The following is a 6,000-nucleotide window of genomic DNA, read 5'->3' as shown; positions in this document are numbered from 1 at the left end:
CGAAAAGATACATGCGCCCCAAAGTTCATAACAGCATTATTTAAAATTGCCAAGGTATGGAAGCAACCTAAATGTCCATCAACAGATGAATGGATAAAGAAGATGTGAGATATGTATATATATATATATATATATATATATATATATACACACACACACACACACATACACATACACAGTGGAATACTATTCAGCGATAAAAAAAGATTGGAGCCAGGTCTTCTAATCCCAGCCCCTTCCTTACTAGCTGTGAAACTTCGGACAGTTCTGTAATCTTCTGTGGCTCAGGTTCCTCCTCTGTAAAGTGAGGGCATCCAAACACTCACTTCACCTGGGTATTTGTCCTCAAGGTACAGAAACTGGCTTCATGGACCCCTGCAGGACCACAAGAGACCAGACGCCTCTTCCCCATTTCACCTATCATATTATCCTCCAAGACTCTGATATGTCCCTAGTCCAAGGAGAGCAGCCCTCAATTATAACTCAATGGAATTTCCCAATGACACACAGGATGATGGTTTTGAGTCAGAATTGGCCGGATTCAAAAGAAAATGAAGAAATATTTTCGCACCCCTGATTTGGCTGCCTGAGAGTTATGCCCACTCTCCAGTGTCTTTGTGTACTATGTTATCCTCAGCTGGGCTATGGCCATACACTCCCAACTGGTCTCCATGGCCCCCGCATCTGCCCACTCCTGTCCGTCTACACACGACTGCCAATTTCTAACATGCTTTGTACGTCCTCGTGCTCAAAACCCTCCCATGGTTCCCTCTTGCCGACCAAGCAGAAGTGCCCTCTCCCCAGACACACTCTCAGGCCCTCACCGTGGTCCCCAGCACCTCTTCCATCTTACCACTTAACTATTCTACGCTTCACTAACCACACCTGGTGCTTTCCCACCCACGTGCCAAAGCTCAGGTTATTCCTCTCCAACTCTCTACCCATCAGGATCCCACCGTCCACCAAAGGCCAGTGCAGACACCTCCTCCGGGAAGTCAGAGCACCCTTCCCACTGCTGTGATGTGCTGGTACTAGGTTGTCCCTGGCTCGGGACGGATCACGTGATACTTAGCCCTGTAGTTGTTTAGATACGAGATTTATCCACCCAGGCAAATTATAAACTAAGTCTTTAGTCTAAGCAGTACCTCGATAAATAAGATTGGAAGGGGTGCGTGCGTGAGAGATGGATTTGTTTGTGGCTGGCCTGTCTGGTGCTCCTTTGATGATAAATCCCCATCTTCACATTCCCAAGTCAAGGCCCCTGACCCCGATCAGGCCGCTCACTTCATAATTAATCACTCCACAGTCCTGGAGGGTTGAGGGGGGGAAATTGTGCGCAGGGAGGAAAACTCATGAGGCCGTGACCGAGCAAGGCTGCAATTACCCTGACCTCAGCCACTTACTGTATTTTTTGGCTTTAATGTCATCTGCCTCCATGCTTCCAGTCTGAAAACGCCTGACTTTACTAGTCTATTTATACGGAACTTTTTCTCCCTGTTTCCTCCCTCACCTCTTTTTAAACTTTAATTCTTTTTTCTGGGTCTTTAATTCCCCCCATTACATATTTCTGAGTCACCTATCCACTCCCACATTTGGACGCAGGCGCACCCTGGTTTAGACCAAGGGTGAAACAGGACTGTTACTCTGATCTCCAAAATGTTTGTCTTTGCAAACATTTGGAACTAAACATTGAGGGTACTTGCTCACAGAACCTTTTTCCAACCTAGAATTTACCCACTTTTCCCCACAGACATCCTATGTGTACACAGCTATTTTTAAACTTTACACCCACAAAACTCTTGGCAAAATCACAAACTAAATGGATTCCAAACCCAACTGGCTTAAATCCACATGTTTGAAGAAGAACATTGAAATGGCATGAACGTACTTATTTGCTCTCTTTACTGTTTGTCAGGATAGAATTAGAGCCTTTTAAGGTACGGCAGGGAGTTTAGGTACCTGACCTGCTTCTTTGCCTTGGACTGAAAATCACTTCCATTACCACTTTCCAAAATGTCCCTCGGGGCTGGCCTCCTGGACCTCCAAAGCCACACATACAACATAAAACAGCAATGGGTCCCTTCAGAATCGTCTAGGCTCCAAGAATCTCTCTGAGCTGCGGGTGCTCCCTGGAGCTGCAGTGCCCAAATTCTGTCGCTTGCTTGGCATTTTCACCATATCCATGTATTGACTGCGATTATTTACTTATTTTTAAAATCAGATGGAAAACCAGCAGACTCTCCAACGTCAGGTTGCAGAAAAATGCAGTGCAATAACCCACAGCATGAGGCCAGAGGATGATGGGGGTAGGGGTAGGGCAGCTGGCCTGTTGCAAGGATGCTGCTACCTCTCTGTGCTCAAAGCTCCGGTCTTTCCCCTCAGCACATCTACGGCTTTGAGGCTGTTCAAAAGCATACGGTGAAAACGCTCCTTGCAACAAGACAGACACTGCAGGAGCCGGCAGTGTGTCCATAACCCAGGAGGGGGAAAAAAAAAAGAGGAGCAGGTGATGGAATCTCTGCACTGGATCGTGTCACCATCCCCTCCTAAAGCTCACAGCAGCTTCCCATTGCCTTTGGAACAAAAAGTCCAATTGCCTGTCCCCAGGCCAAAAACCCTTGCATGGTCTAGCCCCTCCATCTCTATCCAGCCTCATCTCCCATTCCCTCTCTGCCTCACTCACTATGCTTCGATCCCACCAGACTTCTTGGGGCTGGTCCATGGTGGTGGCCATCGTGGCCAGTGGAGCCAAACTCTCGACCTGAGTGTGACAGGCACTGTGCCCCAGGCAGGGTCATAGAAGGCCTCATAGCTGCCCATTCCTCTGTCCCCAAACCTTCCTGTTACAATATCAAGACATAAAAATGACCAGAAATGGATCCAAACCTTGAGTGGCTCATAGTCAACCAATAGAAACAAGCCTTTAAACGTACACTTGCCCTACAATACGGTCATGGCAACGATACAAATAAGAGCCATCCTGTGTTGTCCAGAGGCGGGGGCGGGGTGGAGAGAGACAGTGAACTATTTCTGGGGAACCAGGAAAAGCTTTCTGGAGGAGGTGAATGCTTCTGCAGGTCTGGGAAGATGAGTGATGCCAGAGAAAAGGGATACAGAATAGCTTTTGTGAAATTGGAGAAGTTGGAGAACATGAAGGGAAGAAATGCTGAAATGAGCTCTCATTTTGAAAAAAGAATCTCTAGTAAAAGAAATCACCTCGGGCTTCCCTGGTGGCACAGTGGTTGAGAGTCTGCCTGCCGATGCAGAGGACGTGGGTTCGTGCCCCGGTCTGGGAAGATCCCACATGCCGCGGAGCGGCTGGGCCCGTGAGCCATGGCTGCTGAGCCTGCGCGTCCAGAGCCTGTGCTCCGCAACGGGAGAGGCCACAACGGTGAGAGGCCCGCGTACCGCAAAAAAAAAAAAAAAAAAGAAAGAAATCGCCTCAACATCATTTTCAATAGATATTGGCCAAACCTACCTCAGCTGTTGACCTCAGGGTAGAACGATGGTGGAGGTCTGTGTAGCTCTAGGAAAATGAATGCAAAGAGAAATAAGGCATGAATTTAACCTTCCTTGGAGAGTCCTTTTAAAAGAGCAGGCTACCCAAAGTAGCACCTGCATCAGAGGGAGACCAGCACAATATGTATGCACTTGATAATGGACATAATTTCTTGGCTGTAGATCAAATTTATGATGAGGTTGAGTTGTATTTTTATGTGCTGAATGCATGCTTGAGAGCACATCAGGTCCTTCTGGAAACCTGCCCATTATTGCATATGGGACTGAGCATCATTTTACCAGTTGAAACCACTCTAGCTTTATTGCTGTTACTTTGCTTTTATGAAATACTGTTGCTCCCACCTACCCTTCATTTACCACTACGCCCTTAGTCGGCAAAGAAACCACCGGGCTTCAAGGTACCTACTAAAAACTACATTCCATGTTAATAATGATAAAATAAAGAGCTGACATTTATGAGAATTCAGTGTGCCAGGCCTTGTGCTAAGTATTTTATATACATGATCTCATTTCATCTTAAATGTGTGAGGTTGTAGTTTTCACCATTATACACATGAGGAAACAAAGAGATGATAAGAAATCTGATGTTGAAAACAAACTATGGTTACCAAGGGGGAAGGAAGGGGGAGGGATAACTTGGGAGATAAGGATTGACATATACACACTACTATATACAAAATAGATAACGAATAAGGACCTACTGTACAGCACAGGGAACTCCACTCAATACTCTGTAATGACCTATATGGAAAAAGCATCTAAACGACAGTGGATATATGTATATGTATAACTGGTTCACTTTGCTGTACACCTGAAACTAACACAACATTGTAAATCAACTCTACTCCAATAAAAATTAATTTAAAAAAAGAAATGATCATGATCACACAACCAGCAGATAGCAGACACTCATCACATATTCTTTCTTCCTTTTAAATACATATATTGAGTATTGTTAGGTTGTATCAGAACATGTAAGTCATATATAACAGGAACTCTCCCCTAAAGAGTTTACAACACAGCGGGTAAAGTAAAACCACACACAAATATCTAGAAGGAAGAGTGTGGTGTGTGACAAGTGTTATGAGCACTGTTTTCTTGTAGAAAAGTGAGGAATCACTCCAGTGAAAGCAAATGACAAACGATCTGGGTTTTGAAGAGGAGTAAAATTTTAAGAATAAAATGTGAGAACGTCCTTCCAAGCAGAAACATTTCTTAAGAAGAGCTCCCCCAAAACAGGAATAATTAAACCAGCAACATCTAGTATAACATATTTTATTATTATTTTATCATCATTTATGGTTTTATTAAGAAAATATTAATGTATTGTATTTACTTATTTGCATATGTAATTGTAAGCACAGTTCACAAGACTGTTCTTCTCAGACCCACACCTTAATGAATCTGATGGTCAAAATCTGGTAGGTGTAGCACATAGCTGTTTGGGACTAAATTCAAGTTTCAGAAGTTATAAGCACATTCTATTAAAATTCTATGGCTATGGCTTAATTATGGTCATTATCAAGACCAACGATAGCAAAAACTGTCTCCTTTTAAATAGGGAAGGTCCTGCTTGGATCATATGGCAGCAGGAGTTCACCTGGTTAAGAGTCTGACTGCCTTTGGAAGGTGGTCAGCAGTATCCATATATAACATATGAAAGATCTGCTTCTGTGAAAGTCAAATATGCAAAACGGCAAGTCCATCCATGATCAGTCAGCACACCTAGGGCCACAGAGACCCACCTGCAGTGTCTTTGTTGCACTTGTAGTTTGACAGGGGACCAGCTTCTTCCCTCTGCAACCAGGGGGACCTGGGCAAGGGGATGAGCCTCTGCCTTCCCTCTACCTCCAATCAAGAGCTGAATTCTTCCCACCACTTTGATGTTTGGAGCAAAAGGAAAGAAGAAAGGAAAATATCTAGAGGGTAAGAAAAGGAGGTACAGCGGTTAGACTTCGCCTTCCAATGCAGAGGGTGCGCGTTCGATCCCTGATAGGGGAACTAAGATCCCACGTGCCTCACGGCCAAAAAACCCCAAAACATGAAACAGAAGCAAGAACTTTCCGGAGGTTAAGAATCTACCTGCCAATGCAGGGGACACGGGTTTGACCGCTGGTCCAGGAAGATCCCACATGCCGCGGAGCAACAAAGCCCGCAAGCCTCAACTACTGAGCCTGCGCGCCACAACTACTGAAGCCCACGTGCCCTAGAGCCCGTGCGCCGCAACTACTGAGCCCACGCACTGCAACTACTGAAGCCCGCGCACCTAGAGCCCATGCACCGCAATGAAGAGTAGCCCCCGCACGCTGCAGCAATGAAGACCCAGCACAGCCAAAGAAAACAAAAAACAGAAGCAATATTGTAACAAATTCAATAAAGACTTAAAAAAAAAAAATGGTCCACATCAAAAAAATCTTTAAAAAGAAAAGGAGCAAGAAAGAAGGAAGAAATCAAAAGCTCCCCAAGAGCTCCTGGCTGCTG

This window comes from Phocoena phocoena, chromosome 18 (assembly GCF_963924675.1).
Source record: "Phocoena phocoena chromosome 18, mPhoPho1.1, whole genome shotgun sequence".
In the NCBI taxonomy this organism is placed as follows: domain Eukaryota; kingdom Metazoa; phylum Chordata; class Mammalia; order Artiodactyla; family Phocoenidae; genus Phocoena; species Phocoena phocoena.
This window is presented reverse-complemented; position numbering follows the sequence as displayed.